At 44.6% G+C, this 14,517-nt stretch overlaps 1 pseudogene; it reads left to right on the forward strand.

Moving 5' to 3' along the window:
- LOC137383267 (cytochrome P450 3A30-like) overlaps positions 1–14,517 on the forward strand; it is a 64,865-nt pseudogene that overhangs the window by 1,639 nt on the left and 48,709 nt on the right.

Genomic DNA, 14,517 nt, shown 5'->3' on the forward strand with positions numbered 1-14,517 from the left:
TGAACTGAGAAGATCACTCCTGTTTGCTCCCATCTCTTTCTCACAAGCCACTGAATCCACTGAAGACACATGAACCTCAAGAGAGAAAAGTCTGCTACAGTCAATAAGGTTTCAGGAGAATACTGGGCCCAACAAAAAGCAATCAAGGACCCTACAGTGAGCCCAAAGAACCGTAACAACAACTCTTCAGATATTGCCTCAAACATTTCCACTTTATTTTTCTTCTCTTTACTGTCTCTATTTGCATGTGGGTATCGCGTATGCATGTTAGTGTGGGTGTGTTGTGTATCTGTATGCGTCAACCAAATTAGAATTTAAGTTTAATAAATTCCAACTTTTCTGCTTTAAACCTGTTTGTAAAGGTTTCTTTGCCTTATAGTTGGAAAGTGGTGAACAGGGGATTCACCAAGGGGAGCTAAAACACTGTGTCTAAAATTAAACCCTGTTACAGTAAGACAAGGTGAAGGCTGAAAGGGAACCCTCAACCTCTTTCTTATCTGGTCATAATACTTCCATTTCAGATAACAAGCCAATTCTCTTTTGAATGCCTTGATTGAATCTGCCTCTACCACACTCTTAGGCAATGCTTTCCAGATCCTAACTACTCACTGCATGAAAAAGTTTTTCCTCATGTCACTATTGCTGCTTTTACTAATTGCCTTAAATCCGTGTCCTCTTGTTCCTGATCTTTCTACCAATGGAAACAGTTTTTTTCCCTATCTACTCTGTCCAAACCCCTCTTGATTTTGGATACCTCTATCAAATCTCCTCTCAACCTTCTCTTCAGTCCCATCCTCTCCTGTTTATCTGTGTAACTGAAGTTCCTCATCCATGAACCATTCTCATGAACTTTTTCTGCATTCTTTCCAATACTTTCACATTTTTCCTCAAGTGTGGCTCCCAGAACTGGACACAATATTCCATTTGAAGCTGAATCAGTGTTCTATACAAGTTTAACATAACTTCTTGGCTTTTGTACTCTATGCCCCTATTAATGAAGCCTAGGATGCTGTATGCTCTATTAACCATGCTGTCAACCTGTCCTGTCACCTTCAATGATTTATACACATTTACACCCAGGTCCCTCTGCTCCTGCACCCCCTTTAGAATTGCACACTTTATTCTATATTGTCTCTGCATGTTCTTTCTACAAAATGAATCACTTGACATGTCTCTGCATTAAATTTGATCTGTCACTTGTCCTCCATTCCACCAATCTGTCTATGTCCTTTTGAAGTTCTACACTATCCTCACAGTTCACAATGTTTGCAAGTTTTGTACCATTCACAAATTTTGAAATTGTGTCCTGTACGCCAAGGTCTCCGTCATGAGTATATATCAGGAAAAGCAAGGGTCCCAACCCTGACTCCTGGGGAACTTCACTACAAACCTTCCTCCAGCCTGAAAAACGTTAATTAACTTTGTTTCCTGTCCCTCAGCCAATTTTGTATCTACATTGCTACTGTCCCTTTTATTCCATGAGCTATAACTTTGGTCTCAAGTCTGTTATGTGACACTTTATCAAATGCTTTTTGGAAATCCATGTACATCACATCAATAGCATTGCCCTGATCAACCTTCTCTGTTATCTCATCAAAAAACTTCAGCAATTAGTTAAACACGATATGTCCTTCACAAATCCTTGCTAGCTTTCTCTTATTAATCTGCATTTGCTGACATGAATATTAATTTTGTCCTGAATTATGATTTCTATAAGCTTCCCCATTACTGAAATTAAACTGACTGGCCTGTAGTTGCTGGGCTTATCTTTATACCCTTTTTTGAACAAGGGTGTAACATTTGCCACGCTCCAGTCCTCTGGTACCATCCCTGAATCTAAGGAAGACTGGAAAATTATGGCCAGTGCCTTTGCAATTTCCACTCCAGGTCATGACAGTGTAGTGGTGTATGGTGCATTGGAGGGAATGATCTCGATAGGCTGAATGGCCTTTTCTCAGTCCACGGTTTCGTCATGTTCATGTGAAACTTTGTCTCAATATAATAAATGTAATCTGATAAAATCTATAATTAACTGTTTTTGAGGGTGATTAACTGTAAGTGCTAAAGAACCTCCAAGGTGGCCAAAATGAGGTCTTTAAACGGAAACATTAGTTTAGTGAATGTTAGCATAAGACGCCATCTTGGTAAAGGAGTTGAAGCTTGTGACAGGAACATTCTCCTGGAGGATCACTATTGGGCCATTTGCAATTTTAACTTGCTTGCTGGTGCTCATTAAGGAAGCAGAACAGCATTTTGGTGGATAGTGCCTGACCTAACGACCTCTCCTAACAGCAACCAGCTGACTGGGAGAAAATCATTGCAGAGGATTTAGAGTGGCACTTAAAGGCTTTAATTACCTTTTTACTGTTCACTCTCTGCTGAATATTTGAAGAGGACTTTTGAAACACACCAAGAACCTTTCTGGGACACTTTGTCAACACATCCCCAACACTCTATCTATATTTATTCTGGAAATGTTTTGAGCAATTCACCAGGACTTCCCTCTTCCTCTGGACCTCCTGCACCAAGACTGCCTGGTTTTTATTATTCATTCTTGGGATGTGGGCATCACTGCTGAGACCAGCATTTATTACTCATCCCTAATTACTCTTAAGGTGGTTGTGAGCCATCTTCTTGACCCGCTGCAGTTCCTATGGTGCAGGTACACCCACAATGCTGTTAGATAGTGAGTTCCAGGATTTTGACCGTGACAAAGCAACGGTGACTATATTTCCAAGTCGGGATGGTGTGTGACTTGGAACTTGCAGGTGGCGGTGTTCCCATGCGTCTGTGTCCTTCCAATTGGTAGAGGTCGCAGGTTTGGAAGGTGCTGTCGAAGGAGCCTTGGGGCGTTGCTGCAGTGCATCTTGTATATGGTGCGCATTGCTGCCATGGTGCACCTATGGTGGAGGGAGTGAAGGTTTAAGGTGGTGGATGGGGTGCCAATCAAGCAGGCTGCTTTGTCCTGGAATGTGTCGAGCTTCTTGAGTTTTGTTGGAGCTGCACTTATCCAGGCAAATGGAGAATATTCCATCACACTCCTGACTTTTGCCCTGTAGATGGTGGACAGGCACTGGGGAGACAAGAGGTGAGATACTCACCGCAGAATTCCTAACCTCTGACCTGCTCTTGTAGCCACAGTATTTATATGGCTAGTGCAGTTAAGTTTCTGGTCAATAATAACCCCCAGAATGTTGATGTGTGTGCGTGTGACCTAATTTAGAGAAACTGGTATTTGATAAAGTACCGCATAAAAGACTTGTTAGCAAAATTGAAGCCCATGTGATTTAAAAGTGCAGTAGCTGCGCGGATACAAAATTGGCTAAAGAAAGCACCTTTCATGGCCACCGCATGTCTCAGTGTTTTAAGGCCAATGAAGTACTTTTTGAAGTGCAGTCTCCATTGTAATGCAGGAAAAGCAAAGATCAGAAAGCAGACGGTAGTAGTGAACAGCTGTTTTCCAGATAGGAGGGAAGTATAGTGCTGTTTCCCCCCCGCTTTCCCCCCCCGCCCTCGTCTGATCGGGTGGGTGGTGGGAAATGAACGGGTGGCTGAGGGAAGGCAGCGGGGAGCGAGCAGACGGGCGAGTTCGGGAATGGTGAAGAGAAGTGCGATGGCAGGAGGGAGCAGAGTATTGGTGAGGGTGGAATGGAGGCAGCAATTGAGGGGATTTGGGTTTAATTTGTTTTTGTGATAAATTCGGTAGTGCCATCTTTATTACTGGCAGCTGCCTGAGACGATGTCAGACAGTTGCGTTTCAGTGGATGAGGCTGCATTTGCATATATGCCAGTACGGTGCCACCTAGTGGTTGTGTTGTCAGCAAATGCAGCCTTTTGATATATAATAATTTGGACTTGGGTACACAGAGCATAATATCATAGTCTGTAGATGATACGAAACTTGGAAATGTAGAAAACAATGAGGAGGATAGTAATAGACGTCAGGAGGATGTAAAGCGGTGAAATGGAAAGGCACATGGGAGATGAAATTTAATGCAGAGAAGTATGAAATGATTCATTTTGGTAGCCAGAATGGGGAAAGGATTCCAACTGCAGTTTCACCCATCATGCTTTGAATCCACCCAGGATCACAGGCATCTCCGAGAAATACAACGTTCCTCAGACTGTTACTCTCCCCGTATCCTGAGATCCACACTCAGTGCTATGCGCTGCCACATGCACACACTGGACCTCTCTCTCCAGCAGCACCGCCTCACCTTATCTCAAAGCTGTTCTACTCCACAGTTTCATTTCATCTTTCGTCTCATCCGACGCATTAACAAAAAACTTTTTTTTCTCTTCCTTTTTCAGGTGTTAAGGAACGCAAGCTCCAGCAGCTGATGGGGACGAATGCTCCTCCAGATCCTCCTTCCGCTTCACTTCCCTCTGACCCCACCCCTTCTGATCTGACCTCTTGCCGTGTATTCACTATACCCTCTGACCTCCCCCTCTCTGATGCTGAATGTTCTGGACTCAGCAAAGGTCTCAGTTTTATCCCTTACGCCCCCACCTCAATGAATTTCGCGCTCGGCATGACGTTGAGCTCTTCTTCCGTCGCCTCCACCTCCGGGCTCACTTCTTCGACCAGGAGTCCTCCCCCCGACCAGCGGACCCATTCACCCGCCTCCAGCATTCTCCCTCTACCTGGACCCCTCCCCCTGGCCTCTTACCCGCTCTTGATCTCTTCATTGAAAACTGTCGGCGAGACATTGGTCATCTCAATTTCTCTGCCCTCCTCACTCACTCTAACCTGTCCCCCTCTGAACTTGAGGCACTCCGTTCTCTCAGGTCTAACCCCGACATGGTCATCAAACCTGCAGACAAGGGTGGTGCTGTTGTTGCATGGCGTACCGACCTCTACCTTGCAGAAGCTCAACGCCAACTCACGGACACTTCTTCCTACCTCCCTCTGGACCATGACCCCACCACCGAACATCAAGCCACCGTCCAAAGGACTGTCACTGACCTCATCTCCTCTGGAGATCTTCCCTCTACAGCTTCCAACCTCATAGTCCCGCAACCCCGGACAGCCCGCTTCCATCTCCTTCCCAAAATCCACAAACAGGACTGTCCCGGCAGACCCATTGTGTCAGCCTGCTCCTGCCCCACAACTTATTTCTTTCTATCTTGACTCTATCTATTCTCCGCTGTCCAGTCTCTTCCCACCTATATCCATGACTCTTCTGACGCCCTACACCATTTTGATAATTTCCAGTTTCCTGATCCCAACCGCCTCCTCTTCAATATGGACGTCCAATCGCTCTACACCTCCATGCCCCACCAGGATGGTTTGAGGGCTCTCCGCTTCTTCCTTGAACAGAGGCCCAACCAGTCCCTATCCACCACCACCCTCCTCAACCTGGCTGAACTTGTTCTCACATTGAACAACTTCTCCTTCAACTCCACGCACTTCCTTCAAGTAAAAGGTGTCGCTCTGGGTACCCGCATGGGTAGTTATGCCTGTCTTTTTGTGGGATATGTCGAGCATTCTTTGTTCCAGTCCTACTCAGGCCCCCTCCCCCAACTCTTTTTCCGGTACATTGATGACCGTATTGGTGCCGTTTCCTGCTCCCACCCCGAACTGGAAAACTTTATCAACTTTGCTTCCAATTTCCACCCTTCTCTCACCTTTTACATGGTCCATCTCTGACACTTCCCTTCCCTTCCCTTCCTCGACTTCTCTGTCTCCATCTCTGGGCATATGTTGTCTACTAATATCCATTATAAGCCCACCGACTCCCACAGCTACCTCGACGACACTTCTTCACACCCTACCTCCTGTAAGGGCTCCATTCCAATCTCCCAGTTTCTCCGTCTCCGACGCATCTGCTCTGATGATGCTACCTTCCATGACGGGTGCTTCTGATATGACCTCCTTTTTCCTCAACCGAGGATTCCCCCCCACTGTTGCTGACAGGGCCCTCAACCGTGTCTGCCCCATTTCCCACACCTCTGCCCTCAACCCTTCCCCTCCCTCCCTCCCAGAACCGTGACAGGGTTCCCCTTGTCCTCACTTTCCACCCCATCAGCCTCCATATCCAAAGAATCATTTTCCGCCATCTCCAGTGTGATGCCACGATCAAACGCATCTTCCCCTGTCAGCATTCCGAAGGGATCATTCCCTCTGCGACACCCTGGTCCACTCCTCCATTACCCCTACCACCTCCACCTCGTCCCCATCCCATGGCACCTTCCCCTGCAATTGCAGGAGGTGTAATACCTGCTCATTTACCTCCTCTCTCTTCACTATCCAAGGCCCCAAACACTCCTTTCAGGTGAAGCAGCGATTTGCTTGTACTTCTTTCAATGTAGTATACTGTATTCGCTGCTCACAATGTGGTCTCCTCTACATTGGGGAGACCAAGTGCAGACTGGGTGACCGCTTTGCGGAACGCCTCCTCTCAGTCCGCAAGCAGGACCCTGAGCTTCCGGTTGCTTGCCATTTCAACACTTCTCCCTGCTCTCATGCTCACATCTCTGTCCTGGGATTGCTGCAATGTTCCAGTGAACATCAACGCAAGCTCAAGGAACAGCATCTCATCTACCGATTAGGCACACTACAGCTTTCTGGACTGAACATTGAGTTCAGTAATTTCAGAGCATGACACCCCCCCATTTTACTTTCATTTCTAGTTATCCTTTTTTTCTTTTTTATATTTTTTACAATCTTTTTTTTTTGCATTTATTTCATTTCATCTTAGTTTGTTCAGTTTGCTTACCCACTTTTTTTTTCATGTTTGCACTTGCTGCTGTACAATATTCAGTCCGTTAACACCTTATCTGTACTAATGCTTTGTCTTTCAACACACCATTAACATATTGTTTGCCTTTGCTCCATGACCTTTTGGTCAGCTACGTGGCCTTGACCAATCCTCACCTTCTCCTTTGTTATCTCTTGCCCCACCCCCACCTCACTTGCTTATAAGCTGTGACATTTCTAATATTTGTCAGTTCCGAAGAAGGGTCACTGACCCGAAACGTTAACTCTGCTTCTCTTTCCACAGATGCTGCCAGACGTGCTGAGTTGTTCCAGCATTTCTTGTTTTTACTCCAATCTGTAGGATCTGTTCCAGAGTCTATAGAATCTTGGAAAATGACCACCAATGCATCCACTATTTCTAGGGCCACTTCCTTAAGTACTCTGGGATGCATACCATCAAGCCCTGGGGATTTATCGGCCTTCAATCCCATCATTTTCCCCTACATTTATGTCCAAATCATGAATCTATATCACAACAAGCAGGCCACCCAGTACTGAGCCCTCCAGAACACTGCTGGAAACAGCCCTCCAGTCGCAAAAACACCTGTCAACAATTACCCTTTATTTCCTGCCACTGAGCAAATTTTGTATCCACCTTGCTGTATTTCCCTGGATCCCATAGGATTTTATTTTTAACCAGTCTGCTATGTGTGACCTTGTCAAAAGCCTTGCTAAAATCCATTTAGACCCCATCAACTGCACTACCGTCCTCTGTCTTCTTTGTTACTTCCTCAAAAAACTTGATCAGGTTAGTCAAACAAGATCTTCCCTTAACAAATCCATGCTGGCTGTCCTTGATTAATCCATTGCCTTTCTAAGTGACAGTTTATCCTGTCTCTCAGAATAGATTCCAATAATTTGCCCACTACTGAGGTTAGACTGATTGGCCTGTAATTATTCAGTCTTATCCTTCACTCCCTTTTTAAACAGAGGTACAACATTAGCAGTCCTCCAATCCTCCGGCACCACACCTGTATCCAGTGAGGACTGGAAAATTATGGTCAGATCTTCTGCTATTTCCTCTCTTGCTGCTTTTAACAGCCTGCGTACATTTCTTCCGGCCCTGGTGATTTATCAACTTTCAAGGATGCTAATCCCATTAATATTTCCTCTCTCCCTATCATTCTTTGGCCTGGATTTTGTGGCAAAGCAAGGGTGCTCACTGCTGAACTCGAAGAAAACTGCAACAACTAGTTGCGGTTATTGACTTTTTTACTCGAACTAAAAGCTCATTTTCAATTCTCTGGATATTGACAATGTTTAATTGCAATTCTAAAAAGTGCCAAAAACATTCCAAAAGACAAAAGCAGCGAACATCACTTTCTAATTGCATCTGATGTGTCAGTTTATCGAGGAATGTGTTTCTTTCATTTTCTTTGCCTGTATAATTTAATTCTTGCTGATATTATTACTTAGCATTTTTTTTTTAGATGTAAATTTATAGTAGACTTTAGTTTGGTGCCTTATGGAGTCTCTCAGAAACTTCTTGTTGTAATTTTGAATTTGATGTGAGAAAGTGTGTGGAGATAATCTTCAGAGTGCCTTAGTGTGCACTAAGTATGGCGAATAAGAAATCATCTTGAATAAACACATAAATCACATGGCTGCCTGCTCTCCCATGCCATTATTTTTCAGTCTTGAGTGCCAGTGACGTAATGCACCAAATTTGTCATCAGCATTCATTTTAAGGGGTGGGCAAGGCTTTGATAATTAGTTGTTATAGTTTTGTGGTGAGGGTCCCTGGGGCATTGCAGAAAGTCCCAGCAAATCATGACTTGGCATAAGTTACTCCTGCCATAATGTGCTGGAATTCCTTTTACTGCAATAAAAGCGTACACTGTAAATAAGCCATTACCATGGTGAAAGCTTTCATCAACTTCAAGGCAGGGAGCGGAAAGCCAGTACCTGGATACATCTCCTATAGTTGGATTGGGTTTCAGACTGGCACAATGTATTCTTTATCGAACTTGCATTGTAATTGATGTTGCCCTTGGAGAGGCCAGCAACCATCAGCTTTAGTAACATTCACTGTCTGTGGTTCCACTGCACAAGGGTTTTGAGTTTATTGTCATGCTGCTGCCACCAAATTTACAATCTCCATGGGTTCCTATATGATTCTATAGCTGACTTGAATGTTGCTGGGTTTCTGCTGAAGCAGTTACTAAAGCAATGCACAATCCTGTCCTGAAGTCTCCGAAATCCTGAACCTTGTTTTTTTTTAGATTGCAATATTATTTATATTTTTAAATGGAGGTTATCTGTTAGACAAGAGATTAGTGTTTGAATAAGGACATAAGAAATAGGAGCAGGAGTAGACCATACAGCCCCACGAGCCTGATCTGCTATTCAATATGATCATGACTGATCTTCTGCATCAACTCGACTTTCCCGCCCACTCCCCCTATCCCTTGAATCCCTTAGAGACCAAAAATCTGTCAATCGCAGCCTTAAATATACTCAATGATGGAGCATCCGCAACCCTTTGGGGTAGAGAATTGCAAAGATTCACAAGCCTTTGAAGAAGTTTCTCCTCATTTCAGTCCTGATTGTTCGACCCCTTATCTTGAGACTGTGCCCCCCCCCCCCCCCCCTGCATGTTCTAGATTTCCCTAGCCAGGGGAAACAACCTCTCTGTATCTACCCTCTCGAGCCCCTTCAGAATCTTGTATGTTTCATTGAGATCACCTCTTATTCTTCTAAACTCCAGTGAATATGGGCAGAATTTACTCAGCCTCTCATCATGGAACAACCCTCTCATCCCAGCAACACCAATCTAGTGAACCTTCCCTGTACTGCCTCCTGTGCAAGTATATCCTTTTTTAAATATGGAGCCCAAAACTGCACACAATACTCCAGGTACAATTGGAGCAAGACTTCCTTTACTTGTGTCCTCCAGTCGCCTTGCAGTAAAGGTCAGCATGCCTTCCTAATTGCTTGTTGTACCTGCATGCTGACTTTGTGTTCCTGGTTCCAAGTCTCTCTGAACATCAACATTTCGTGAAAGCATTCTACAAATCCATCTTCCAGACTGCTGTTTGCCAATTTGATTTGTCTAGTCTACATGAAAATTGAAGTCCGCCACAATTATTTTCCTTTGTTACAAGCTCCAGTTATTTCTTAATGCTCTGTCCAGCGGCATAACTACTGTTAGGGGGCCAGTAAACCCTCCCACCAGCATTTCCTGGCCCTATTCTTTTATTGCAAACCTCTGCCCATACTGATTCAACTTCCTGATCTTCTGAACGATGATCCTTTTTCACTACTGTCCTTATGTCATCCTTTACTATCGGAGCTAATCCTCCTTTTCCACTCTGTCTGCCTTTGCGAAATGTTGTGTACCCAGGAATATTTATTTCCTCACCTTTATAACCATGTCTCTAATGGCAATTGGATCCAAACCAGTTATCCCTATTTGTGCCCCTCGTTCATCTATCTTCTTGTGAATGCTTTGTGCATTCAGATAAAGAGCCTTTAATTTTTTATTTTTTAATACTGTTCTTTGCGTGGACCGAACTGCATCAATGAATATCGCCATTAAACTCTCTGTTCCTTCCTGTCCCACTCTGCTTGTCTTTACCCAAATTGCTACACTACTCTGTTGCCTCAACCTTTGTTTTTAGATTTCTAAATCACCCTTCAACTGATCCCTTCTGTCAGCCTGCTTTTAGTTTAAAGCCCCATCCACAGCCCCAGTTATTCAATTCACCAGGACACTGATCCCAGCCCAGTTTAAGTGGAGCCCATCCCAACAGAACAGCTTTTCCCCAGTACTGGTGCCAATGCCCCATGAACCGAAACCCCTTCTTCCCACAGCACTGTTTGAGCCACGTGTTTAATTCTGTAATCTGCTTGACCCTATGCTAATTGGCATGTGGCTCAAGTAACAATCCAGAGATGATTACATTTTGAGGTTTTAATTTGGACCCTAACAGTCTCAGCAGAACATCATTCCTAATTCTACCCATGACGTTGGTTCCTATGTGCACCACGAAAACTCAATCCTCTTCCTCCCACTCCCACGTTTGTCTCCAGCTGCGAGGTGATGTCTTTAACCCTAGCACCGGACAGGCAACACATCCTTCGGAACTCTTTGTGTCGGCTGCAGAGAACAGTATCTATCCCCCTGACTATACTGTTCCCAAGCACTACCACATTCCTTTTCACTCCCTCCACTTGAATGGCATCCTGCACCATGGTGCTATGGTCAATTTGCTCATCCACCCTGCACTCCTTGTTCTCTTCCACACAGTTAGCAACTACGTCCTACCTGTTTGTCAAAGTCAAGGGCTGAGGCTCCTTTATCACTACATCCTGAATCCCCTATATCTGCCTGACTCACAGTCACAACCTCCTGTCCCTGACCATTGACCAACTCTAACGTTCTACTTAACCAAGCGGTGTGAGTACCTCCTGGAATAAAGTGTCCAGGTAATTCTCCTCCACCCTGATGCCCCACAACGTCTGCAGTTCAGACTGCAGCTGAGCAACACTGAGCCCAAGTTACTCAAGCTGCATACACTTATTACAGATATGGTTGTCCATGATTGTAATAAGGATTGTAATCAGTTAAATTCAATTTGCAGGTAGTGTTTCACCATATGGGTTATTTAAACGGATTGGAGTTCCAGGGCCAAGGCCACTGCCGTTCATTGGAACATTTCTACATTACAGAAAGGTATGTTTTATTTCCCTCTCTTGACCATGTCAATAACTCCAGTTAGAACTTCACTGGTTATGAAACTATTCTACCATCGCACTGCTTCTTCCTTTTAACTGAGAGCTGAGAGAGATGTCTTGAAAGCTTCTGCTTACAGTTTTCTCTGTTTGGGTGAGAGGAGACTCCATGCAGAGCAGGGGTGGTGTTAACTGAATGACTGACTCTGTCTCTCTTGATGCTGCAGTGTAAGTGTTTCATTTAATGAACCAGCTAAAATTGGAGAAGTTCTGCTGAAGGACAATCTCACTGAGTGTCTATAAAGTCTGGTTTGAACTCGTGTCCCTGTGATTGGCAATGCCAGTGTTTCATCCCTGGACTGACTGCAGTGGTACAAAAGAATTCATTTAACAGTTTGGCTAATGAATGCATTGATTGATTTAAAGAGGCAAATACACGAATTAATGGCAATCAATGTATTGGATGGAACACAATGGGCCAGAAATAGGTGAGGACCTCGATGGGGCAGCATACAGGAGAACACTGAGATGCTGGGTGCATTGGCTGGCCTGTCAACCTCCTGTGACCGTCAAGGATCATGGAGGATTCCAGCTCCAGGTTAGCAGAGGGTATCGCACAGTACTTGTCCTCTCTGCAGCCTTTGCTCCATTTCCCTGTCGTGCTGCAGACCCAGAGCCACTGTCACTGCTACCTCCCTATCTGTTGTTGCCTTTGTGTGCACAGGTACCAACTCCTCTGCCTTCCTTTTCAGGATGCAGCAACAGTCCCTGCTGAATCCAGGAACTCAACACAAGACCTCCAGAACACTTTCCAAAGTTAAAAAAATTGTCATCAACTATTTTGCCTGCAATTTGGGTGCCTGGTCTTCAAGCATGTTACAACCTGGTGCCTGGTCTTTGCAGAGTGCTGGAAGAATACATTGCCAGTACTGGTGCTGTCCAAATTCAGGATCCTGGCGTCGCATCAGCTGGTTAGTCTGTGGGACGTCAGGATAGTGCTGCTTCACAGGCTTCCTGTGCATGCTGAGGACACCTGCATGGGCGCCATTTTGAGTAGGCCTTGCCTTGCCACCAGCTGCTGCTTCCGGAAAGCTCCAGCATCACTATGCAACTGAATTATGCCTCCAGTATTTTCTCAATGTCCTATAATTGTTCAAGTTTTTATTAAGAAAGTGTTTTTTTTTTTCAAATGGTGACAAGAATACATTTTAATTTCCTTTCTCCTCAGCCCAAGTGGATTAGCAGGTGACCTACTTCCAGGCTTCTGACTATTTCTTGGACTGGTTGCTAGGAGGTTTGAGAGAGATCTTTTTTGTGCTGGTTCAAGATTCCATTTACCTTGCTCAGGCCTCACTCCCAAAATTGGCCACGCCCCCCCAGGCCAAAATGGCAGCATTTTGCTGATTGTGCTGGTTTGGGAAGGCTCTTCAAACTGTGCTCCATTATCTTGGGTGCACAGGCACTAGTTGACATGTTTTAAAATTTTTCAGATCAAAAATTTAATTTACTAAGAAATTGATTAATGTGCACCAATGAAGCTATTAAATGATTCAGTATCGTTTTAAGTCATTAAAAAATAATCATGTTGCTCACAGACTGGACGCCTTTATTAAAACTACTTATTCTTGCTGATAAAACCATCCTCCCCTGTATTAATAAAACGGCACCAGGTTATCACCCTACAATGCATCAACACTTTTTAATGAAGGGAAAAATAAAGAAACTATCTTGTCAGTTTCTGGAAGATTTTATGTTTGTAATTGTGCAAATACATTTAGCGGAAACTTGAACTGTAATGTAACCAGTTCAATTTTGAGAGAATTTTCCCGATTTATGGCCAAAGCTGAAACTCTACCCGGTGATGTTTGTTAATGAAAAGTAAAACAGGCAGTGTGGATCTTGATATAAGAGGACTGTCTGCTAAACACTGCAGGCTAAATGGCTTCTCTGTGGGAGGGAATGGAGAGAAATGATTCTTTGGTACTTCTAGCAGGCAGCTGAGATCCAGCCACTCAATGCCCAGTTATCCACAGCTGATGAATCACCAGTTAGACCAGGGTGAAGGGAAGGAGCAGGAGGTTTAGCTCGAGTCTGCCCTGCCTCATGCCACCTGCTGCTGAAACCTCATCCATACCTTCCGCACCTCCTGACCTGTCTATTCCAATGATCTCCTGGCTGCCTCCCAACTTCCACCATCCTTAAATTGAAGCTCATCAAAAATTCAACTATGACTTGTGTTCTAATTCATACTAAGTCCCATTCACCCATCACCCCTGTCCTCACCAACCGACAGTGACTCCTGGCCCTTGAACACCTCACTTGTTTGAAAACTCTCATCCTCATGTTTAAGTCCCTCCATGGCCTCACCCTTCCCTATCTGTGAAATCTCTAAACTCTCTGAGAACTCTGCGTTCCTCGATCCTTGGGCTCCTTTGCATCCAGCACTTCTTTCACCTCACCATTGGCAGCAGCGTCACCAACCATTTAGACCCTAATCTCTGGAAATACCCCTAAACCTCTCGCTTAGACCTTTTATGATCCCCTCCCCCCCTCACCCCCCTCATGTCTCTCTCTGGACCAAGCTTTTGATCCTAATGTTTCCTTCAGCTCGGTGTCAATTTCTTTTGTCTGATTTATGTTGCTGATGAATGTCGGCATTGAACGATGTTAATGGAGTGGCCTTAAAGAAAGATCTTGCATTTATATAGCGCCTTTCACAATTTCAGGATATCACAAAACACTTTACAGCCATTGAAGCACTTTTGAAGTGTAATCGCTGTTGATTGTGGGAAATGTGGCAGCCAATTTGCAAACAGCAAACTGCAATAATATAATGACCAGAGAATCTGTTTTGGTGATGTTGGTTTGAGGGATAAATCTTGTCCAGGACAGCAGGGAGAGCTCCCCTGCTCTTCAAGTTAGTGCTGTGGGATATTTTACCTCCACCCGAGAGGGCAGACAGGGCCTCGATGCAGCGTCTCATCCAAAAGACACGATTTACTCAGTCAGGCCACATCACCCTCCGATCACCTGTAATGATATATGGGATGGGGGTCCTGCATCTCCATGTCCTTATCTCACCT

The sequence above is a fragment of the Heterodontus francisci genome, chromosome 24, assembly GCF_036365525.1.
Source record: "Heterodontus francisci isolate sHetFra1 chromosome 24, sHetFra1.hap1, whole genome shotgun sequence".
In the NCBI taxonomy this organism is placed as follows: Eukaryota; Metazoa; Chordata; class Chondrichthyes; order Heterodontiformes; family Heterodontidae; genus Heterodontus; species Heterodontus francisci.